General features: G+C 42.2%; 1 protein-coding gene across 12 annotated transcripts in view; it reads left to right on the top strand.

The window, feature by feature from the left end:
* The window catches only part of NCKAP5 (NCK associated protein 5), a 1,134,964-nt gene that overhangs the window by 359,405 nt on the left and 749,489 nt on the right, over positions 1 to 26,070 (top strand). The gene's annotated exons all lie outside the window — the stretch shown is intronic.

The following is a 26,070-nucleotide window of genomic DNA, read 5'->3' as shown; positions in this document are numbered from 1 at the left end:
AAAGGAAATCTGCAAACCATTTTATGCTGTGGCCTCATCGTGGATTAGTAATACATTCTAGGTTAGACTGGAGAATTTGTTAGTGTCAGATCTTGGAGGGCATTGCATGCCTGGTTAAGGACCTTAAATTTTACTTCTGAGCAAAGAAAGAGCAGGGGCATGAGTCACATTTCCCTTTAGGTGGTTTACCCTGGTGATTCTGCTGAAGATGGGATGGTAGCCAGCAAAATAAAAGTTAGGGACATCCATCAGCAGCCTTAGTGAGAAATGATGAGGGCCTGATTCGGGGCACTGGGCACTGGCTGTGTGGAGGTTTTGGAGACAATGACAACAGATTTAGAGGATGAGGGGCTGGGAGTGCAGGAGAGAGGGATGAGAAGCAAGACTCCCAGGGTGCAGTTGGGTGGCCAGATGGATGATGGGGCTGCCAACTAAGAGGAGGCCGAAGAAGTAGGTCCAGTGGGAGGCCAAAACATTTTTTTCTGACACGTTGAATTTGGCTTGTCCATGGGATCCGCCAAAGCAGATGTCCACTATGTAGTTAGATATACTGGTCTGAATATCAGGGTGGATATCTGGACTGAATATTTGGACTTGGGGGCTCTCAGGAAGTAGACAGTAATTGGTACTCTGACGGGGACAGAGAGCTCTCTGGAGGGAGGTGGGAGAGTACAGGTGAGAAGAACAGGGAGGCTGAGGACAGAAATACTCAGAGCATCAACATACAGGAAGGATATTCTCTATATATCTAGGCAGGCTCAGGGCCCAGCACAGGTGCATATAAAAATTTAATAAATAAAATGCCTACATTATCCATAAATAAATTCTGAATGAGTGAATGAAAGTTGAGGTACAATTAGGTAAAGAAGCTTTAAAGTAGTGGTTCTCTCCCCTAGGTATACAATAGAATCACTGAAGAGCCTTTCAAGATGATCAGTAAGGAAGCCCCGCTCCCCAGAGGTGACTTCATTGCTCTGGGTTGGGGCTGGGACAGAGGCACAGGCTCCTTGTGTAGATTTCTAAGTCTCCAAGTAATTCCAATGAGAAGCCAAGGGGAAGAACTACTGCTCTAGAGGAAACAAGAATCAGCTGGGGGGCCGGGGGTAAGGAGGCAGTAAAGCCTGGATGGGGGGATGAGAAACAAGCCAAGAAAGAAACAAGAAATGTAGTTTTAGGAAACAGGGAAAATTAAGGTTAGAAAGAGAATATTCCAGAAGAAACTAGGCAAAGATCTTTTCCTAAGAAAGAATTGGCTGAAAGAATTGGGTTAAAAAGGAGAACGAGTCTGGAAATAGGTGCATGTCCCTCCAGGCATCGGGCATGTGTGTGTAATTCTACATTGTCTCCGGTAGGCACATAATAGGTACATTAAACCAGAAAATCAAGGAGTTAGTCATCACTGACTGGTACCCAGAACATTCCCAGGGGCTAAAATAGTCTGCACTTGTAAAATAGTTGCCACTGGAAGCAGTCTTCTCCCTCCTGGGGCCTGAAGGGTTCCAAGCACAGACTTGTCCTGTGAGGTATAGGTATGTGGACCTAGGTATTGATACCAGTGGGCCTGGTTGCCAGGAATTGCCCAGTTTTAGTGATAGACAAATAACACCATGGGAATGTTACCTCCCATTCTTAGTCGTGGGTATAAGTTGGGGTAAAGTGGAAGGCAGCTTTGGTGCTGAGGATATGATCGAGATGCTTCAGGTATTCTCCAGATAGCAGAACTGGTCTAATCAAGCTATGACTTAGGTGGCCTGGAAGCCATACTGTTGGCTCAAAGCCTTCCGAAGGTTAAGTTCAGTTCAAGATTCTATTGTTGGAAGAACAAACCACTAGATGTTCATTCTAAAGAAGCAAAGTCATTTTGTATGGAAAGAATGTAGTTTGTTGCTCAACACTGGAGTTCTCTGGTAAATGAGAACAGAGAGAGAGGGGAAGAATGAGTAAGGGCAGGAGGGCGAGGGTGCTGGGGAAGGGAGAGAGCCTGCACCCACGAGGATGTCTGAGCCAGCATGGGGCCATACATTCTAACTGCTGTAACTCGCTTGAAAACACCGTGGTCCAGTTGGTGTATCTCAGAAACATGTGGATCATTGAGTATAATTAATTATCAGCTTTGGATGTTAGAAACTGCTTCCGGACTATGCTACAGAGCAGGAGAACCTTGTGTTCCCTGTTGCCTTCCGTGATGAGTCTCTAATAAACACAAGCGTGTTAGGAACTGCCCACCGGTAGGTTCTGTTGCTGACAGCGCTCCGGTTATTCATTGTCCCATACCTGGGACTGACTTGGGTGCCTATGTACGTGGCATCTCTGCCTCAATTTATGAGGCTGACACCTGGGTGGCAGAATCAGTCCGAGATGACGAGAAATAAGACGTCCTGATAGTCACATCTGAACCCAACTTACAGCTTGGCTTGGACATTCGGATGCACATGGCTCCCAAGAACAGGACATTTTGCAGAAATATGCTGGTGAGCTTTATGGGTGACTGATACAGCTGAGGAGCTACTTTCCCTTAGAAATCCTAGAACGCACCCCTCTCACATGTACCTGGAAGCTGCAAATGATTATTGTACAAGTTGCTTCATAAGCAGTGGCATAAACTTCAACACAAAGCCTTCGTTTTTCCTTTCTTCCTCCCTCCCGCCTTTCTTCCCTTTTTCCCTCCTTCCCTTCCTTCCTTTCTTCTCTTTCATCCTCCTTCCCTCCCTCTCTCCCTCCCTCCCTCCTTTCCTTCTATCCTTCCTTTCCTGTTTACTGGGTGTCTACCATATGTTAGCTTTGTGTTAGGCACTGAGGATAAAGTGGTGAGGTATCAAGGATGCAGGCTCGTTCCCATGGAGTTTGCAGACTAGTGAGAACAGGGTGTTGACTGAGGAGACAGACATTAATCAAATAATGTCCTAATGAATGTATAATTATAAAGTCATGCAAGTCCTCCTAAGGCAACGCATACTTACCCACGAGAGTGTATTACAGAGCGTTGCCCCACACTGGTGAATCTGAAGAGGCTTCTTGGAGGAAGTGGGTTTGAAGCTGAGATGTGATGCGTGGAAAAGGATCCACGAAGAGGAGGTAGCATGTGTAAAGGCCCTGTGGTAAAAGGAATCATGAGGAGCCAGGGAACTGAGAGAGAAGCAGTGTGCTGGCAGAGAGTTAGGGGAGAATTAAGGGGTGAGGCAGGAGAGATGGGGATGGGGTCAGATCATGTAAGGACTTGAGAGTTGTGTTAATACTTATGAGAAAGTATTGAATGGTTTTAAGTGGAGGTGAGTGACGTAGAATTTTTATTTGAAAAACAATTACTCTGGCCACTGTGTGGTGGACACATGTGGGAGAGGAACAAACTAAATGTGAGAAGACTGGTGAAGAAGTTATTGTAGAAGTCTAGGTGAGAGAGGACTGTGTGTATGACTGTGGTAGTAATGGGGACGATATAGAGATGTGGGTAATTCCCAAGACACCTAGGGATGCAATGTACGGTGAGGTTGATTTGATTTGAGATTGAGGAAGAGGGAGAGGTACCCCCTAGTCTTCAGTCCTGCAAAACTAAAAGAGGAAGACCAGGGTTGCTGTTGCTTTGGCATAAGAAATTGGGTGTACAGTGCAAACCGTGAGTTAGTTTTGAATGTCTTTGGTTTGAGTATTCTGGGGGAGACCTAAGAACATATGTTCAGCCTCAAAGCTGACCTGTGAAATTCCTTCCCAATACCCTCACATACAAGGCTCCTAGAAGTAGCTGTGCATCACCCCGTGGAGGAACTTTCCGTTTTGTTGCTTATCTTTACTCCACCTGATGGCTGACTACACGGCCTTACCAAGAAGCATCGTCCACTATTACGTGAGTTTCATTTACCCCTAGAACTAGGGGATGATGGGGTTCTCTGTCTCCAAACCCATGTGCATATCCATACCCAGTTTATCCTACCAGCGGCTGCTGTGGTTTTAGGAGCCATTTGGTACAGCAGGAGAAATCCTGCTTAGATAGAATCGATTCCCAGATGGGCTCAGCCATAACTAGCTATGTGACTTGGCCACTGAGATTTCTCTAGATCAATATTTCCCCGTTTGTGAGAGAAGCAGTTGAGCTAGATAGTCTGTAAGAGTCCTTCGCGCTCTGAAATCTCATTGATTCTAATTTCTAATCTCAATCTGTACTGAGTTGCTTGGGGAATGGAGATAAATATGTGTCTAGACATAGGGAGTAATCTTTGGCCATTTCAGAATCTCTCATGTTTGGTTTACCCAGTGGAACCTTAAATTACTCATCTTTCATTTATCATCCCTTAATCAGGTTACTTATCATTTCTAGTAACCTTTAAATAGGGATAGAGAAACATTTGTCTTAAATGCTAACTTTGATTCATGGGCCATGGTTACCAGCAGTTCTCTTTTGAAGGTTTGGGTGCAGCCTCTTGATTGGAGATGTCTGTCATTGGTATGGGATGGGAAGTTGTTGCATCTTAAATGTTATGCCTTGCCATCCCAGTTCTGAGATCTGGAGCCCGTATAAATTTGCCCTGCCAATGCATGAGCACTATCTGGTGGATAAAAGAAGTAATTGCAGGATTATGCTTTCCCAAACTTGTTCTGGAGCTGAAATGTTCCACTATCCTCTCTTGTTCTGTTGTGTTGAGTTCTAACGTCATTTCCAACAGTTTGGTGCGATAACGGGGGGTGGTGACTATATGTCTAGTTCACTTTGTTTACTGGTTAGCACAGTTTAGCACTTCCTGAAGAAAATAGAAAATGTTTACTTTTCTGTTTCCAAAAGGAAAATCTAAGGAAATAATTCTTTCTTTCTTTGTAGGTTGAAAATCACGTAGGATCTCAGGGTTAGTCTTCCAAATTAGTGCCTCCCAACTTTCATATGCATACGTATCAGTTAAAATCTAGATTCCTAGAGTCTAATCCCAGAGATTCTGATTCAGTAGGTCTGGGTGGGGCCTTTGATTCTGGCGAGCTGCTTGTCTGGGACCACACACAGAGGAGCAAGTGTTTCAACAGCACTAATAATTGCATATAAACAAAGATGCAGGCAGGTAACTTAGAAGAGCTGAATGGTTGGTAGTGAGGCCATCCCCTAAAACCTCTTAGTTTTGACAAATAACATTGCTCCCTAAATTCTTGATATGAATACATTTTTATATGATTTGTTTCTTTTTCCTAAGAGTAAAACAAAGGAAAAAAAATACTAGTCAATTGAGGTCTTTGATTATTGTATTCCAGACAAAGTTTGATCAAGGGCCTAGAAAACTCAATAGTATCACAAAATGTGGTTACTTACTTGTAACTTTCTTTTTAAAATTGTAACTGTTTCATTTAACTACAAAAATGACACTTGCTCACTGTAAGAAGTTCAGAGAGTGCAGAAAGGCATAAAATAGAAAGTGAAGACACATACTCTCCCAAACCCTACCCCTCAGATTGAAGAGTTTGGTGTGAACTTTTAGACTTTTTCCTGTGCTTGTGTAAATCTTGTCTGTCTGTGTATTCACGTAACTATACAAATAAATAATTTAGAGGGAAAAACAAATCAGTGTCTTTTTTCCTTTCTAAAAGGGGGATTCCTTTTTAGGTCCCACAGGATGAGATTCAAAGGGGCCAAAGGTAGATTTTTCTCTCTCCTTCTCTCTCTCATGTTCTGCACTTTGCTTTTTTGACCCTTAAAATGTAACATTTTAAACATCTTTCCAAATAACTGCACATGCTTATTTGCTTCCCGGTGTTTTCCTTGTGTTAGGCTGGTTCTCTTCATCTGACTCCAAATCCCAATTTTTATTCTTTTATATCTCACACAATACCTTACATGAGATCCCTGGTAAATACATGACTGATGCATTTTACTGCACTTTGAAGTGTTCTGACATCACAGTGGATCACCCTCTCACATCTGGGATGTAATATTAATCAAGCTTATTCATTGGTTCCAAAAGAATTTCTTGAGCCCCTACTATGTGCCAGATGTTAAGTATCTAACTGTGCCAGACACTGGGGGTACATACGTGAATAAATGAGAAGGTGACGGCTCCTGCGCACATCGAGCTAACCAGTCAAGGAAGGATAAAGAGCCTAGGGTGTTTTGCTGTAGTTTTATTCTAGAACAATGAGACTTGGTATTTTGTGGGATTTTAACAAGAACAAGAAAATGCTGGTAACTTTCCTCCTTTCATTTGACATGAAAGAATGAGACCATCACTAGTGCTGGGATTTCTTCCCCAGCTTTGGCCAGAATCCAGTTTGGTGAAATACATCTGGAGGTCAGATGCAGGGTGGGGTAGTCCAGAAAATAATTCTCTCTCCGCGAATGCGTCGAAGGACATGCAAGGGCAAGACTAAGAAGATGTTATTTTGTACCGAGAGAGATACGCACGTTGGGATTTACAGGAAAAGCGGTGAGCTTTATTAATTTATTGGTTAGGGCACTGGAGTGTGAAATAATGCTTTTTGACCAATGCAAAGGTGGAATATGAATTCATGCTACCAAGTCAACTAATATTGTATGTAAACCCTAGTTTGCATTAGGCACCATTGGCGTGTTGTATAAATAAAGTCCTTCCATTGTACAAAGACTACTGTTATTGACGAGGCAGCTCTTAATAGCATGGTTATGTTATCTGGATATTGAGAGCACCAGGATTTGTTCTTCTGTGGCATAAGTTACTTTATTATTAGGATTTCTTAGAAAGCTCGTTGACTGAAATAATTAAAAACAAATTGCTCATGTCCGCGTTGGTAGGATAAGCTCCTTAGCAAATCACCACTTCACAATCATTCCAGGTTGGGCTTCTGGAAAAAGACCCTTACACACTTTTATCAGGAAGCGTGAAGACTGTATATAGGTTTTAAATTTAATACTTGATAATCTTCTGCCAACAGTTGAGCAGCACTTAATGAGCTTAGGCTCTCTGCAATTAAGATGCTCTGAATGGGGGTGAGAGGGAATGGAGGGAGGATTCGTTCATTTCAATTAATTTCCTAGGTGGCACACGCTGCTTTCCCTCTGATACCGTTTCTGTCTGTGGGCTGCTCGCTATGCTGGGACAAGGAAGCCTAGGAAGGAAGGTCGGACAGGTTAATTATACCTGCCGCTCACCTGTCGCTTAACAGTTGCACCCCCTGCGCCTGTGATTGCAGGAAAGTCAGTCCTTTCTCTCTGACTACTGTCAGTTGGATGCAAAAAAAAAATGGCAGAACTGGATGCAAAAAAAAAAAGGCAGATCGGAGTTAAGAGGTTGGATTCAGATTCTCCAAACTGGTTAGTCTGTGAAAATTTGAGAGTTTATGTAAGAACTCAGATTATTTTGTGTCTGTAATTTAACAAGTAGGAAACAAACAAACAAAAAGACCTCTCTGAGAGTATCATTTTAATGTTAGCACTAGATGTTTTTTTCAATCCACTGACATACCTTATCTCCATGGTTAAGTTCAGATTTTTCTAAACTTTAGTCATTTGGGTATAATCTTCAGGATTTTCCATATCCTAGGAAGACCTGTGCTATCATTTACTTATAATTTTTCGTTGTGTCCACTCTTTTTTTTAACTTAGCATAACCATAAGAATATTAATGGGATCGTGAGGTTAGCTTTATTATAAAATTATTATACATGTTTAGCTTTATTTTTTAGTTTCTTTTAATATATACTCAAGTAAACACATGGCTCTGAAGATATAAGTGTATTTCTCTGTGAGCTGCCTATAATCATTCTCCAAACCCCCAGTGGGGCACGTAGCACACCTTGGGAAACCTTACTTCTGTCCCAGCTTGTCCTCCGTGATTGCTGATGCTGACGGAACTTGTGAACGCAGCCCCACGCACCTGCTAGCTGCCCAGGTCAGAGATTTGGCTTGATTCCTGACATCAAGGCCAGTTGGGGGCTTGCACCTGGGCTGGCTCCATCACAAGTCCAGCCTGGCCCTCACCTCCCTCTTCCTGGTACCCTGCCTTCAGGCTTTTTGTAGATCATTGGCCCTCACACGTCATGTGCTCTTTAGAACCTTAAACCTGCTGCCCTTACTCTCAACCTCAGGCAGCTTTGCACACAGTAGGTGGTCTGTGAATTAGTTCCAGGTAACTCAGGGGAGCGCTGGATGCCTAGCCAGGCAGAAATCGAAAGTACTACTTAAACCCATTTTCTAAACTTCCCTTTGCTCTACCTCAAGGTTCTTTATGTGAAATGCTTTCCTTGAGTGTTTTCCCCTTCATTTTCCTCCCAGTTTTGATCCAGGCGAGGGGTGGTATGGGGAATAATGTATTTTTTCCTACTTGGTTAGTGAATTTTAGTGTAGTGTGGCAAAATTCTTTGCCGCAACATTCATCAGGAATTTTATAATGTTATAACATTTTTGCTGTGCTTACTGAAGCTGGTATGCTTTTCAGAACCAACAATACACTTAATAATTTGAAACGGCGAATCCCAAATAATTTATATTTGGCTTCGGAAATTATAGTAATGTGGGGTTTTGTGACAGGCTTTCTATTTTGGGTATGTATGATTTTGGCAGTGTTCAGCTCAAATAAGGGATAATAGAGATGTGTGTGTTTCCAGTGGATGGCTGTAGGTAAATGAGAAAGCCCAGCATATATGAACAAATAGTTTTTTAACATCTTTATTGGGGTATATTTGCTTTACAGTGGTGTGTTCGTTTCTGCTTTATAACAAAGTAAATCAGTTATACATATACATATGTTCCCATATCTCTTCCTTCTTGCGTCTCCCTCCCCCCCACCCTCCCTATCCCACCCCTCCAGGCGGTCACAAAGCACCAAGCTGATCTCCCTGTGCTATGCGGCTGCTTCCCACTAGCTATCTATTTTACATTTGGTAGTGTATATATGTCCATGCCTCTCTCTCGCTTTGTCACAGCTTACCCTTCCCCCTCCCCATATCCTCAAGTCCATTCTCTAGTAGGTCTGTGTCTTTATTCCTGTCTCACCCTTAGGTTCTTCATGAGATTTTTTTTTCTTAAATTCCATATATATGTGTTAGTATACGGTATTTGTCTTTCTCTTTCTGACTTACTTCACTCTGTATGACAGACTCTAGGTCTATCCACCTCATTACAAATAGCTCAGTTTCGTTTCTTTTTGTGGCTGAGTAATATTCCATTGTATGTATGTGTCACATCTTCTTTATCCATTCAACCGATGATAGACACTTAGGTTGTTTCCATCTCTGGGCTATTGTAAACAGAGCTGCAACGAACATTTTGGTACATGACTCTTTTTGAATTATCGTTTTCTCAGGGTATATGCCCAGTAGTGGGATTGCTGGGTCATATGGTAGTTCTATTTCTAGTTTTTTAAGGAACCTCCATACTGTTCTCCATAGTGGCTGTATCAATTTACATTCCCACCAACAGTACGAGAGGGTTCCCTCTTCTCCACACCCTCTCCAGCATTTATTGTTTGTAGATTTTTTGATGATGGCCATTCTGACTGGTGTGAGGTGATACCTCATTGTAGTTTTGATTTGCATTTCTCTAATGATTAGTGATGTTGAGCATCCTTTCATGTGTTTGGTGGAAATCAGTATATCTTCTTTGGAGAAATGTCTATTTAGGTCTTCTGTCCATTTTTGGATTCGGTTGTTTGCTTTTTTGATATTGAGCTGCATGAGCTGCTTGTAAATTTTGGAGATTAATCCTTTGTCAGTTGCTTCATTTGCAAACATTTTCTCCCATTCTGAGGGTTTTCTTTTCATCTCGTTTATGTTTTCTTTTGCTGTGCAAAAGCTTTTAAGTTTCCTTAGGTCCCATTTGTTTATTTTTGTTTTTATTTCCATTACTCTAGGAGGTGGATCAGAAAAGATCTTGCTGTGATTTATGTCATAGAGTGTTCTGCCTATGTTTTCCTCTAAAACTTTTATAGTGTCTGGCCTTACATTTAGGTCTTTAATCCATTTTGAGTTTATTTTTGTGAATGGTATTAGGGAGTGTTCTAATTTCATTCTTTTACATGTAGCTGACCAGTTTTCCCAGCACCACTTATTGAAGAGTCTGTCTTTTCTCCCTTGTATATTCTTGCCTCCTTTATCAAAAATAAGGTGACCATATGTGCATGGGTTTATCTCTGGGCTTTGTATCCTGTTCCATTAATCTATATTTCTGTTTTTGTACCAGTACCATACTGTCATGATAACTGTAGCTTTATAGTGTAGTCTGAAATCAGGAAGGCTGATTCCTCCAGCTCCGTTTTTCTTTCTTAGGATTGCTTTGGCTATTTGGGGTCTTTGTGTTCCATACAAATTGTGTAATTTTTTTTTCTACTTCTGTAAAAAATGACTTTGGTAGTTTGATAGCCATTGCATTGAATCTGTTGATTGCCTTGGGTAATATAGTCATTTTCACAGTGTTGATTCTTCCAATGCAAGAACATGATATATCTCTCCATCTGTTTGTATCATCTTTAATTTCTTTCATCAGTGTCTTATAGTTTTCTGCATACAGGTCTTTTGGCTCCTTAGGTACGTTTATTCCTAGGTATTTTATACTTTTTGTTGCAGTGGTAAATGGGAGTGTTTCCTTAATTTCCTTTCAGATTTTTTTATCATTAGTGTACAGGAAAGCAAGAGATTTCTGTGCATTAATTTTGTATCCTGCTACTTCAACAAATTCATTGATGAGGTCTTAGTCATTTTCTGGTAGCACCTTTAGGATTCTCTTTGTATAGTATCATGTCATATGCAAACATGGACAGCTTTACTTCTTCTTTTCCAATTTGGATTTCTTTTTCTTCTCTGATTGCTGTGGCTAAAACTTCCAAAACTATGTTGAATAAGAGTGGTGAGAGTGGGCAACCTTGTCTTGTTCCTGATCTTAGTGGAAATGGTTACAGTTTTTCGCCATTGAGAATGACGTCGGCTGTGGCTTTGTTATATATGGTGTTTACGATGTTGATGTAAGTTCCCTCTATGCCTACTTTCTGGAGGATTTTTAGCACAAATCGGTCTTGAATTTTATCAAAAGCTTTTTCTGCATCTATTGAGATGATCATACGGTGTTTATTTCTTTCAATTTGTTAATATGGTGTACTACATTGATTGATTTGTGTATATTGAAGAATCCTTGCATTCCTAGAACAAACCCCACTTGATCATGGTGTATGATCCTTTTAATGTGGTGTTGGATTCTGTTTGCTAGTATTTTGCTGAGGATTTTTGCATCTATGTTCATCAGTGATATTGGCCTGTAGTTTTCTTTCTTTGCGACATCTTTGTCTGGCTTTGGTATCAGGGTGACGGTGGCCTCGTAGAATGAGTTTGAGAGTGTTCCTCCTTGTGCTATATTTTGGAAGAGTTTGAGAAGGATAGGTGTTAGCTCTTCTCTAAATATTTCATGGAATTCGCCTGTGAAGCCATCTTGTCCTGGGCTTTTGTTTGTTGGAAGATATTTAATGACAGTCTCAATTTCAGTGCTTGTGATTTGTCTGTTTGTATTTTCTATTTCTTCCTGCTTCAGTCTCGAAACGTTGTGCATTTCTAAGAATTTGTCCATTTCTTCCAGGTTGTCCATTTTATTGGCATAGAGTTGCTTGTAGTAATCTCTCAGGATCCTTTGTATTTCTGCAGTGTCAGTTGTTACTTTTCCTTTTTCATTTCTAATTCTGTTGGTCTGAGTCTTCTCCCTTTTTTTCTTGATGAATCTGGCTAATGGTTTATCAACTTTGTTTATCTTCTCAAAGAACCAGCTTTTAGTTTTATTGATCTTTGCTATCGTTTCCTTCATTTCTTTTTCATTTATTTCTGATCTGATCTTTATGATTTCTTTCCTTCTGCTAACTTTGGGGTTTTTTTGTTCTTCTTTCTCTAATTGCTTTAGGTGTAAGGTTAGGTTGGGTTTTTTGAGATGTTTCTTGTTTCTTGAGGTAGAATTGTATGGCTATAGACTTCCCTCTTAGTACTGCTTTTGCTGCATCCCGTAGGTTTTGGGTCGTCGTGTCTCCATGGTCATTTGTTTCTAGGTATTTTTAAATTTCCTCTTTGATTTCTTCAGTGATCACTTCGTTATTAAGTAGTGTATTGTTTAGCCTCCATGTGTTTGTATTTTTTACAGATGTTTTCCTGTAATTTATATCTAGTCTCATAGCCTTGTGGTCAGAACAGATACTTGATATGATTTCAATTTTCTTAAATTTACCAAGGCTTGATTTGTGGCCCAAGATATGATCTATCCTGGAGAATGTTCCGTGACCACTTGAGAAGAATGTGTATTCTGTTGTTTTTGGATGGAATGTCGTATAAATATCAATTAAGTTCATCTTGTTTAACGTATGTCCATTGGTGAAAGTGGAGTGTTAAATTCCCCTACTATGATCGTGTTACTGTCGATTTCCCCTTTTATGACTGTTAGCATTTGCCTCATATATTGAGGTGCTCCTCTGTTTGAAGCATAAATATTTACAATTGTTATATCTTCTTCTTGGATTTATCCCTTGATCATTATGTAGTGTCCTTCTTTGTCTCTTGTAATAGTCTTTATTTTAAAGTCTATTTTGTCTGATATGAGAATTGCTACTCCAGCTTTCTTTTGATTTCCATTTGCATGGAATATCTTTTTCCATCCCCTCACTTTCAGTCTGTATGTGTCCCTAGGTCTGAAGTGAGCCTCTTATAGACAGCAAGACCCATATATGGGTCTTGTTTTTGTATCCATTCAGCCAGTCTGTGTCTTTTGTTTGGAGCATTTACTCCATTTACATTTAAGGTAGTTATCAATATGTATGTTCCTATTACCATTTTCTTAATTGATTAGGGTTTGTTATTGTAGGTCTTTTCCTTCTCTTGTGTTTCCTGCCTAGAGAAGTTTTTTTAGCATTTGTTGTAAGGCTGGTTTGGTGATACTGAATTCTCTTAGCTTTTGCTTGTCTGTAAAGGTTTTAATTTCTCTCTTGAATCTGAATGAGATCCTTGCTGGATAGAGTAATCTTGGTTGTAGGTTTTTTCCTTTCACTCTTTAAATATGTCCTGCCAATCCCTTCTGGCTTGCAGAGTTTCTGCTGAAAGATCAGCTGTTAACCTTATGGGGATTCCCTTGTATGTTATTTGTTGTTTTTCCCTTGCTGCTTTTAATATTTTTTCTTTGTTTTTAATTTTTGATAATTTGATTAATATGTTTCTTGGCATGTTTCTCCTTGGATTTTTGCCATATGGGACTCTCTGCACTTCCTGGACTTGACTATTTCCTTTCCTGTATTAGGGAATTTTTCAAATGTAATCTCTTCAAATATTTTCTCAGTCCCTTTCTTTTTTTCTTCTTCTTCTGGGACCCCTATAATTTGAATGTTGGGCGTTTAATGTTGTCCCAGAGGTCTCTGTGACTGTCCTCAAATCTTTTCCTTCTTTTTTCTTTATTCTGCTCTGCGGTAGTTATTTCCACTGTTTTATCTTCCAGGTCGTTTATCTGTTTTCTGCCTCAGTTATTCTGCTATTGATTCCTTCCACGGAATTTTTGATTACATTTATTGTGTTGTTCATCACTGTTTGCTCTTTAGTTCTCCTAGGTCCTTTTTAAATGTTTCTTGTATTTTCTCCATCCTGTTTCCAAGATTTTGGATCATCTTTACTGTCATTTCTCTGAATTCTTTTTCAGGTAGACTGCCTATTTCCTCTTCATTTGTTTGGTCTGGTGGGTTTTTACCTTGCTTCTTCATCTGCTGTGTGTTTCTCTGTCTTCTCATTTTGCATAACTTACTGTGTTTGGGGTCTCATTTTTGCAGGCTGCAGGTTTGTAGTTCCCGTTGTTTTTGGTGTCTTCCCCCAGTGGGTAAGGTTGGTTCAGTGGGTTGAGTAGGCTTCCTGATGGAGGAGACTGGTGCCTGTGTTCTGGTGGATGAGGCTGGATCTTGTCTTTCTGGGGGGCAGGACACTGTCTGGTGGTGTGTTTTTTGGGTATATGTGCCCTTATTTTGATTTTAGGCAGCCTCTCTGCTAATGGGTGGGGTTGTGTTCCTGTCTTGCTAGTTGTTTGGCATAGGGTGTCGAGCACTGTAGCTTGCTGGTCATTGAATGGAACTGGGTCTTAGTGATGAGATGGAGATCTCTGGGATAGCTTTCACCATTTGATATTACGTGGAGCCTGGTGGTCTCTGGTGTACCAATGTCCTGAACTTGGCTCTCCCACCTAAGAGGTTCAGGCCTGACACCTGGCCGGAGCACCAAGACCCTGTCAGCCAGACGGCTGCCACATCTCAGGCAGGAGACAAAAGACGCCTCTTCTGTGAGAAACTGACCACAGTCCAGGACGGGTTAGCCACAGGGAAATGGGTCATTCAGTGACTCAAGCTCCTTCCATCTTGGACTCCACAGTCATCTAAGTCCTTGGAATCCTCTCAGTTCAGCTAAAAACTGCTGCCGCTCTCCCCCAGTGGTGGCACTGCCTCCAGGAATAAATTCTGATGTCTAAGAAAAACAGGACAAGGCACTCACCTGTAGGATTTTTTTTAAATTTCTTATTTCTATACACGTTTTAAAGGTTACTTTCCATTTACAGTTATTACAAAATATTGGCTATATTTCCCACATTGTACAATGCATCCCTTTAGCCTGTCTTATACCCGATAGTTTGCACCTGCCACTCCCCCACCCCTAAGTGCCCCCTCCCATTTAGGATTTTTTGTTTGTTAATTTCCCTGGTACGTTTTGTTCTGGGAACTCCCAAACATTATATCTGATATCTCAGGCATTTCTGCACACACTGCTAGATGAACACAGTGCGCAGAATTGATTTCAGGTCTCTCTACAGAGCTGTGAGTTGTGTGTGCTTGTCAAAAAAAAAAAAAAAATCCAAGTTCCCTACAGGAATCAGACATGCTAGCAACAACATTGCCTTTGTTTCACATGGGAATCCCCAGCAATATGTAGTGCTGCTACAGACCAACTCTTACAGTGATGCTATTCTGCCTTTTCTATTTGTTGGGAATGACAAGAGAAGAGACCGGAAAGCTGTGGAAGCCCTAAATGGTCTGGGCTTGGTTCTGTAGACAGTGGGAAGCCACTGGCAGTCTTGAAGCAGGAGAGTGTGGTGATGAAATCTGTGTCTTAGAGCCCTGTGGCTGCAGTTTGGAGGGTTTGGAGAGAGGGGAGATGAGACAGGCAGCCTGGTTAGGAAGTCTCTGCAAGGGTCTCAGTGAGGCTTGATGAAGACAAATTTGGTGACAGTGGCCGTGAGGGTGGAGACAAGGGGATCTATTTCAAGTGTATTTAGAATGTAGACACAAGAGAACTTGGTGGCATAGGACTCTTGCGCATGGAGAAGAAGGGGGACTTGAGGATGACTCCCAAATCCCTGGTCTTTGTGAGTGGGTGACTAGTGATGCACCTGTCACATGATTTTAGTCAGGTGTGAACATCGTGAAATGCAGGTGTCAGTCACCATTTATCAGAATTTTTTTTTCCAATTTCTAACACCATTGCCTTTATAAATCAGTTATTATTATTAGATTTGAGTATTCTGAATTTGGGATCTCAGCTGTCATGTGTTGAAGATAATTCATCATTTCTCTTACCTGCCTCTTTTTAAACGTGTGCGTTCATCCATTCATTCATTCGTTGATCGGGTGTTTGTTGGATATTTACTGATACTATATGCCAGACTTGTGCCGAGAGCAAAACTCTGCCACCTTCTGCTCATTTCCACTGTACCTGTGCCTGATTGCATCGCCCAACCCTTCTTGGTGGGAATCACCACACTTTCCCAAATACCTTGCCAGGCCTTTGGTCCTGGAGAGCCAGCTTCTCTGACTTGGACTTAAAGGCCACCTTCTGAAGCCCTTCCTTTCCTGCTTGTGCTGGTCTTTCAGACATTAGACCCATTTCCCTTTTTAGACTTCCTGTTTTCATTGACATGACTACTCTTAAAAATATTGGCTTTCAGATCATTATCCGTTTCTTTTTCATGTATTTAACTATACGTCAAATTCAGTTCATCTGTTTCATTGCACAGTGCTGGCCCCCCCCAGCCTACTTCTGCCTTCTTAAAACAACACCCACACCCTAAAAGAATACCAACATAATCTCATTTTGGAACATGCAAATTATGGTGGGTAAAGTCTCAAATGCCAAAGAGAGCATAAGATTATGGGAGCAGTGTGTTTCTGAATGAGTATCTGCACTTCAAATGGTAGTGGAAGTAGGAATGGGGGGATTTGCCACTTGAAAAGGGTTCCTCTTAGGGATTTGTCTCATTGCCAGGTAATTGCTGCTTCTCTCCATTGCCTGCAAAGCTGTGGCAATACAGCCACCCCCCCCCCCCCATCCCTCCAATTGTAAGAAGGGCATAGGTATAAAAATCGGCTGAATTTATAGATTTGGGGTTGCCCCACTTAGGGAGTTTGAAATCCCCTTGCTGGAGTGCCCTTTGGCTTTCGGGAGGGGTGTCGTCTATCCTTAATGGAATTTCAGGGGCCGTCTGGGAATTTGAGCAGGGAAAATACAGTTCATTTGGCCTTAGGCAGAAAGTCTAATGAGTGTTTTCCTGAGGCTGATTACTTCTCCAGTGTGTGGCTCTTAGTGTGATGTACTTTGGAGATGCTTTGTTCCCTAAAGACCCACAGCATAGAGAAGAGTAGGTTGCATGCTTATTTCGTGATTCGTTTGCCATCTGTGTGACCTGATGCTGGCTGCAGCTGGGATGGAGCTGGGTGGTGGTGGTAGGAGAGGGGATGCGAAAGAAGAAGAGAAGAAAGAAAGACATTCTCAACCATTGGAAGGCAACGAGAGTGTGCTCAGTTAAGGAAGATTTGAGAGTGTGAAAAAACGAAGGAGAAAACTTTATTAGGTTACAAGGGGCCTAAGAAGGATGAGTTGGTGAAAGAATCATAGGATCAACTCTAGAAAAAAGTGCAAATCTAGAAGAGAAGTGTATTGTTGAGAAGGAAATTTCTTCCTGAAGCAGATGGGGCAGTGTAGCTGGATCCAAGCCAAAGAGACTTGTCCTCCCTAGGTCTAAGGAGAAGAGGGAGCTGCCATCCTGGAGGGGCTCAGAGCATCAAAGGCAAAACTCCATGGGTCCTTCTTAGCAACAGCCAGCACAGCTGGCTGGAGTACCCGAGGTAATTCATCAGCCTGGGAGTGTGTCATGCTAAGCCCTAAGGCAGTCATCAGTACTGTTTGAGGGAAGGATTTGCTAAAGGGAGGGGGATGACACAAGAGAAAGGAAGAGTCATGATTAAGGGTGAAGTCTAGGAAGGAAAAATCCCCTTTCTTGGAAAAGGGAGTGAATAGTGATGTGCACCAGGGAGTCTTCTCCCTGACCCCGCACTGGGTGCAGCTAGAGAAGGAGCAGAACCTCACATCTGCTTCGAAGGCAGATTTGCTTAATTCCAGGGTCCGTGGTCAGGATCATGTCTGTGTGGCTCAGTCTCCTTGATGATGGAGAAGCGTGGGAATGAGAAGACCAAGGTTTCCAAAGAAAGGAACCAACCCAGCCAGCACTGTTGGGGAGCTGTACTTGCTGCTAACAAAGGCTCTAAATCACCTCCCCTGGGGTTGTGACTGGTGAGATAAGCTGGGATGATTGTCAGAAAGCAGTGTCTGCCTCTTGCATAAGCCATACCTCGAGAGATGGGAGAGGCCAGCCATTCAGGTGCACGTGGATTAGTCACCCTATGTGGCATCCAGAATTCTTTGCAGGGAAGATGAACCCAAAGAAATACTGGGCACTGACCCTGCCCTCAGGAATCCCACCTGAATTCTCACTTTCATGTAGGAAACTAAGGCCAAGTGAGTTGTAGTAATTTGTCTCAGCACATAATTTGGCAGGTCCAGGATCAGAGCACTTTCCTCTATAAGTCTCTTTCATATTGTTTCTAATGATGGCATCATGTTTACTAATCCCTGAGATCTCTACAGGAAGTGTGTGGAGGAATAAACTGTGTGTGAGTTGGTGGTATTATGAGGAAGAAGAGAGAGACATACTTCATTCCACTGAAATACAAGAAATTTTGTTAATAAGTTTGAGTTTTGTTGTTTGGAAACAAAAAGTTTGCTTAATTACCTTTTTTAAAATTTATTTATTTAATTTTGGCTGCATTGGGTCTTCATTGCTGCGCGCGGGCTTCCTCTAGCTGCGGCGAGTGGGGCTACTCTTTGTTCCAATGTGCAGGTTTCTCATTGCGGTGGCTTCTCTTGTTGCAGAGCACGGGCTCTAGGCGCGCGGGCTTCAGTAGTTGTGGCACGTGGGCTCAGTAGTTGTGGCTCACGGGCTCTGGAGCACAGACGCAGTAGTTGTGGCGCACGAGCTTAGTTGCTCCGCGGCATGTGGGATCTTCCCGGACCAGGGCTCGTACCCCTGTCCCCTGCATTGGCAGGCAGATTCTTAACCACTGTGCCACCAGGGAAGCCCTGCTTAATTACTTTTAACTATTACATTTTATTATTTACCTTTTTTATTTTCTGGAATCAGAATATTTGTTATGTTTGAAAAGAGGGAGCTATTTGATAAATAGGGTGCAACTTTTAGTGCTTATTTTCCTACAATGCAAATACAGTGGTTTTCCATACAGCCTTTGAACCTAAGTGTTACGTACCTCTCTCCTCATGCTGGTGCTTTCAAAGGGAATTTGTCTATGATACGTGTATGTATCTAATCATCTATCTTTAGTCTTCCCTATGATTTAATTCCTTAACAGTAAGAGTGTGTTAATGGTATTGCCAAATATACAACTGAAGTTTGTGACTCCTAAAATAACTTTTTTGAAAATTGTAAAAATATTTTTCTTCTGAGGAAGTGAAGAGATATACTGTGAAGCCCAGAGGAGTCTGGGAGAATCTGAAGGGGTCTTCTCTTTAAAATGTGTGTTCTCTCAGCCTGCCTTCACTCATTTTTCTCAGATAAAAATCTTATTTTTCTTAGAAAGCAAATCTGGCTCACACAAGTTATGCCCAAGGCAAGGCCAGTCCCGCCCCAAATTATGGTATCGGCTGGGTCAGGTGTCCATTCCCCTCCCTTGCCCATCTTTACATCAGCTGGCCCTTGACCATGTCCCTTTATCCTACCTCTGGTGTCCTGCATCTGTATGTCCTTTCTGCCTTTTCATTCCACTTCCCGAGTAAGGACTGGATAAATGCCTTTACACTAAGATTTAAGCATAAAAGCATAACAGAATACTAATAATATCTAACTTTAGTGTCTACCACGTGCCAGGCCTTTCGACATATACACTAAATATGTACTTTATGATATGTACATTTCGTACATTATGTCATTTCAACTCTCTTACATTCTGGGTAGTGTTTTTATCATTCCTGTTTTATAGAGGAGGAAATTAAGACTTGGAAAGATTACAAAACATAGCCCAAATCACATGAAGTCGGCAGAAGAATTAGGACTGGTACCCAAGGGAGTCTGATTCTAGAAACTTCACTTTTATAGTATACTTAAAGCATAGTATAAATAAAAGATAAGTATTAAAAGAGTTCTGGGGAATGTAACGTATTTAGAGAGAGAGAATGTTAAGTTAGCTGAAAGAATATCTAATGTTGGCTGAAAGAATATCTAATGCTGGAGCTTTGAGCTGAAACCAGTCTTACTAGAGACATCTCAGATGCCCATGCGGGTGTGGTGAGTCGGGGTGGGTGAGAAGGAAACTTTTGAAATCATGACATGGCGGCTGCTCACTTTGCTAGCTTGTCACTTCCCTGAAACTGGGCTGTGAAAGCAAGCGCAGAGGGGGCTGTCTCAAGAGCTATCTTCGTGGAGGAGTTGTTTAGACAGTGGCTTCTCTAAGGGACCAGGGACTGCTACCAAGGACTTGGAGCCTGGCTTGTGTCCATGTAGACTGGTTGAGTCATCAGACCCTGATCTGAGCTCATCACGTTCTTCGACTGCCTTCTGAGGCTCCTGGGGAAGTGTTTACATCATCAGAATCGCCACCACCGAAACATCTGGGCACCAGTGAACTACAATTTTGTTGGTTTCCCTGAGCCCAAGCTGAATTCCGCAAAGAGGATACAGGTATTGAGGGGAAGGATGTGACCCAGCAGGTGGTAGTAAGTGGTCAGAGATGAGGAAGTTCTGAATTCCATAGATTGCTTTTTAAAGGCTTAAAGAGAAGTGGGCAAGTTGAGAGACGTTTGGAAGGAAGCATAGTGGCAATTGATCAATGATTTTATTCATCATGTAACAGGAGGTAGTCCGGGTCCCAAAATCTGTCCTGATTCACTTGGTCTGGAGCAGAGTCTAGGAATTTGTACTTATTTGAAGCACCCCAAGGTGATTTTGGTCAGTGAGTCTTCAACTGGTGCTGAAGCTGGTGACAGACATCAAAGATATTTCCCAGGGCATCAGCCTTTGAACTTGAGGAGAGTGTTTGTTGTCATTGACATAAATGGCTGAGCCAGTGCACATGGGGAAAAGAAATATATGAGTTCGGGAACAAGCATGCAGTGATGAGATCTTGGGAAAGTATCCTAGAGTCAGTAGGAAATAGGGAACAGATCATTTTCATTGTCTCTTCCATGATTAAAATCCCACATAGTTCCTTTCTTCCTATGGGAAAAAAAAATCCCATTCTTAACCAGGCATTTGAAGGTCTCCAGGCATTCGCCTGGCCCATCGTATCCCCCTGTATTCCTGTAATGAAACCCTCATGGCAGAGACAGCAGTATCCTCCCTGACCCAAGCAGCCTCACATTTTCCCATCCCCACCGTTTTGCTCACAATAGTTGACCCTTGTGATATTCCGTCTCCTCTGAGCTGCCCATAGATAAATCCCACTCATCCTTCGAGCGCCAACTCAAATCTCAACACAAAGTTGTGTTGTTTGCCAGTGACAACACAACTCTCTTTCTTCTGTGGTTATGGTTCTTCGGGGTCTGCTGACTCAGTTGGCCTTAAAATCATTATTTAACCTTGAATGTGTACTTTCATTTCTTACTAAACTATTATAAACACTGAGGATAGCGATCTTAGATTAATTCCACTCTTCATCCATTACAAAATCTAGTCTAATGGTAACTTTCTAAATATTTAAGGGCAGGATTGCACAGCGGCATTCATTGAAGCCCTGAAACTCAATGGATTTGTAAGAATGTGTAAAAGGAAATGAACAGGATCAGGACAGCAGTAAGTGACAGAAGGAAGCCCAATCAAGAAATGCTCAGGGCTTCCCTGGTGGCGCAGTGGTTGAGAGTCCGCCTGCCGATGCAGGGGACACGGGTTCGTGCCCCGGTCCGGGAAGATCCCACATGCCGCGGAGCAGCTGCGCCCGTGAGCCGTGGCCTCTGAGCCTGCGCGTCCGGAGCCTGTGCTCCACAACGGGAGAGGCCACAGCAGTGAGAGGCCCGCGTACCGCAAAAAATAAAAAAAATAAATGCTCAGAGGTCTGGAGACAGAACCAGAAGAGGGCAGCACAGCAGCAGCCCAGGAAAGACAAACGTCGGGGGAGGCGAGATTGGCTCTCCGTCTTTATTGATTCAGAGGTTGAAGCAGATGTGCATGAGAACATATATTATTTTTATAGTAAAATAGAGGATGTAAAAACTTTACGTAGCAGATTGTGTATAAAAGAACTCACTCTTCCATTCACATTTGAAGAAATATTTATTGAGTGCTTACTGGGTGCCAGACACCAAGCATATTATCTCGTACTATTATAAACAGGGTTGTTCCCAACTTCATAGTGGGCATCACTGCAGGCAAGCTCCGTGGCCCTCGGTGCCATTTGAAAACCGTGAGTTATGTTATTTCATGTTGTATTAAGGAACACGTGGCTTTCGTTTTCAGGGACATCTAAGCGCAGACATCTGACTGTGCCTTTTCACCTGGGGATTTAACTACAAAACACGGGCTACCTTTTTTCCCATCCTCTCGTGTGCTTTGATTATACGCTTGAGTATCGAGATTCCTTTCAAAATGATGGCTTAAAAGAATCCTCATGGCAAGAAGTGAGAGTCTAATTTCTAATTCGTGACTGATGGTATGTTGGACAAATATTTGTTAAGGCAAAACCAGCGAGTTGTCTCTTGTTTAAGCCCAGGGGTCTTAGCTGATTAGAGACAACCACTTCTGCTTTGAACCACACATAGGTGTCTTCAAACCCTGCTTCTTGTTTCCTACCTGAGACTCTACTGAGAGGCCAAAGATTTATGTTTCCCCAGTCTCTTGCCTGAGAACCGTGACTTCCCGCACTCTCTGTTTGGGTAGCAGGCATATTATGAGACGAGGCAAATTCACTTGAATGAATCTCATTTGTTACTTTCAGGTCAATAAGCATTTTAAGCATTCTGGGGTTGGCAACACTCTCTTTGTCATATCCCATAACGTCTAAACAGGGCTCTCCCTGGAGAGGCCTTAACCAAAAGAAATGTAATCCTTTAAATCTTACATAGGACGTACTTGAGTTAAAAACAAAACTAAACTGGAGGATGAATCCGTTTGGACGATCAGGCATTTTCTTATAAATGCTAAAAATACATTAGGCAAACTCTTAAAATCGACTTCATTAACTTCTTGAAATTGCATGCACGTTAATAGGATTTTTATTATTAATTCTTCTAATTTGTTTATAGTAGGCTCTGAAAGGGGTCTTATTATTTTTTTTTTGAGCCTAACCATGCATTGATGAGACTCATTAAGCATAATGGAATCTGGTAGTTTATCACCCAGATTAAAAGCCCTTTCCCTGTAACCTCCATTTACCCTTCAGATTTACAGGCATCTCCTTGGCATCAATGAAGGGCTTGGTGTAATTTCCCAGATTTCTCAGTAACAGAATCTCTGCGTAGCTAGGCATGTCCTTCCTGTCCTGCACTGCCCTTCCTCCCACCCACATTACATGAATACTCAATTCTTTTCAGTCAAGCAGAGTTGTAGAAAGTACACAGAGTTAAGTTGTTTGGGTAAATGCAATCTTGCCTTTTCTATCATTTCTTTCCCAAGGCTTTTCTGGTCATATTTCTTCACTTGAGCCTTGTTCTGCAGGGAACTATCAGAAATCAATGCCCTTTACAAATGCTAAATGTCTCTTTCTTGTTATGAATGGAACATTAGCCACCTACGGTCTCCTGTCTTCCCCCATCGTGACTAATAGGATTGTAATTTCATCAAGGTCTCTGATGACATCAAAACCCCTACCAGTGAAACGTTAAGTGGATTTGGATGTCACCTGATCTCCGAGATGAAATTCAAAGCAATGTCTATTTAAAGATTCACAGGCAGTGAGGTCTCAGCTCAACTGGCCGCTCTGACCCAATCGAGGTGTCCCTGATGGGGCAGCCTGGATGAAGATAATAAATCAGTTCTTAAGAAACACTTTAAACAACATATAGGATACGGAAGCGGATCCAAGGAAGACACAACGACTTGTATTTTAGTCCATCCTCTGCATTTATAATCTCCTTTTTCTCTTTTACAAATAAATCAAAAGAAAACATTCAAATGCTGTTTATGCCACATAAGACCCTTTTCCAACATACAAAGAAAGTGCTATTGATCAAGTGGTCATATTTTAAGGATTTTTCTGGTTTTTATTAATTGTTGTTTTCCTTTGGTATTGCCTTATTGGTCTTCCATATTTTCAGCCTAGCCCCGCATTGGTGATAGCTGCATGAAATGAGAAGAGCATGGCTTAAGATCCAAAACAAAAAATCGCAAATTGCAAGTTTGAACCCGACCTCTTGGTCTTAGTGCACAAATCTACAAAGCCAAGTAGTTATAGTACATTTTAATGCACAGAAACACTTACTATTTCTTTACTCTTTGCTTTCCCTTCTAAGAGAGTGAACCTCATCTTAACCATCTGTCTCTGTCAAGGGATCACTGTTTTCGGAGACATTCATTCAAAACCTTGGGATCTCTGGGACTCAGCCTTTTACTCCCCCAGCCTCCCAATTCTGATCCCTTGTTGATTTCTGAGACTCGCCATCACTTCCCTAATCCTGTACCTGGCCTCCTGGCCTCCAGTCTCCCTCTGCCAGTCCGTCCTATATGCTGCTGGAAGACTCAGGTCAGTTAAATGGCTTTCACCACATGGTTTTCTTATTTATTTACTTATTTACTTACTTACTTATTTATTTATTTATTTATGGCTGTGTTGGGTCTTCGTTTCTGTGCAAGGGATTTCTCTAGTTGTGGCGAGCGGGGGCCACTCTTCATCGTGGTGCGCGGGCCTCTCACTGTCGCGGCCTCTCTTGTAGTGGAGCACAGGCTCCAGACGCGCAGGCTCAGTAGTTGTGGCTCACAGGCCTAGTTGCTCCGAGGCATGTGGGATCTTCCCAGACCAGGGCTCGAACCCGTGTCCCCTGCGTTGGCAGGCAGATTCTTAACCACTGTACCACCAGAGAAGCCCAACGCATGGTTTTCTTGATGAAGGTTGTCCATGGCTTCCATTTCTTTCCACATCAAATCTAAACCACTCTTCCCTTGGCTTTCAAAGCCTTCCATGATCTGTCTCCACTCCACCCGTCCAGCCCTATTCTCTTTCCTCCCCAGCACATGCAGTCTTATTTCTACCGTCAATCAGCCGTCATGATGTCTGGTTATGTCTGTGTGGAAATGTCCTCCGTGATCTTAGCCTTTTCAAAGCATATCCCTCTTTGACCCACAAGGCCTTCTCTGGTACTTCTGTCTTATCTTCTCCTCTGTATTCATAGGGATTTGTGATGCGTGTGGAATAATGTCATACTTTATTCTCTTTTATTTTGGATTTATATGTGCTCCATCCCCCAGCACACACGCGCGCACACACACACACACACACACACACACACACACACATTTCTTAAAGTATTTGTAGCAGTTACTTAAGTAGATAGCATCTTGTAATATTTGAGCATCGTTTCCTACTTATATTTCTTATCTCCTCTATCCAGTCATTAGCTCTTCCAAGACATGGACCATACGTCATGTTTCATTTTCAAATGTGGCATGGAAAAATGGAGAGGACACAGAGCTAGGAGTCAAAGGACTTCAGTTCAAATATAATTTTGCTACAAATTAACAATCACTTTGGTGGATTGTTTGAACGCGGAGGGACTAAATGATATAGAAACTGTTAATAATTGCATTTTTCACCAAGGGTTAAGAGCTTTTTCCCCCCACAAAAATAATTCTTTCTCATTGTAAAAAAAATTCAAATAATGGAGAATCGCTTAAATAAGAAATTTTTAAAATCAGCTGAATTTGCACTCCCCTGAGATAGACACTATATTAACATTTAGGGGTTTTTTAAACGTATTTATTTTTATTTATCTATATTTGGCTGCTTTGGGTCTTCGTTGCTGTGCACGCTCTTTCTCTAGTTGCAGCGAGCAGGGGCTACTCTTTGTTGCGGTGCACAGGTCTCTCGTTGCGGTGGCTTCTCTTGCTGCAGAGCACGGGCTCTAGGCATGTGGGCTTCGGTAGTTGTGGCTCGCGGGTTCTAGGGCGCAGGCTCAGTAGTGGTGGCACATGGGCTTAGTTGCTCCATGACATGTGGGATTTTCCTGGACCAGGGTTCAAACCCATGTCCCCTGCATTGGCAGGTGGATTCTTAACCACTGCACCACCAGGGAAGTCCCAACATTTAGGTATTTATCATTTCACATTGATTTTTTTTTTTTATCCACGTGTGCACATAGGTAAGAGACCTATCTATCTACCTATCTATCCATCTGTCTACCTATTTAATGATGGGAAAGATGCTTCTTGGCAGCGTTTTTCACTTAACAATATAAGGTAGACATACTTTCACTTCGCACAATTACTATGGCATCGTATGGATATTAAAGCGTATATAGTCCCTTCTTGAAAATGTATTTTAGAGAATGAAGTAGGAATAGACATACATACTGACTGCTGAAAAGGATATATAAACTCTGATTATTATTATTATTTTTTTTTTTTTTCGGTATGCGGGCCTCTCACTGTTGTGGCCTCTCCTGTTGCAGAGCACAGGCTCCAGACGCACAGGCTCAGCGGCCACGGCTCACGGGCCCAGCCGCTCCGCGGCACGTGGGATCTTCCCAGACCGGGGCACGAACCCGTGTCCCCTGCATTGGCAGGCGGACCCTCAACCACTGCGCCACCAGGGAAGCCCCAACTGATTATCTTTGATGAGATATCCCTGCCTTTTGTGCAGAACCGTTCATTGA

The sequence above is a fragment of the Stenella coeruleoalba genome (genome assembly GCF_951394435.1).
Source record: "Stenella coeruleoalba genome assembly, chromosome: 6".
Lineage (NCBI taxonomy): Eukaryota > Metazoa > Chordata > Mammalia > Artiodactyla > Delphinidae > Stenella > Stenella coeruleoalba.
This window is presented reverse-complemented; position numbering and strand designations above follow the sequence as displayed.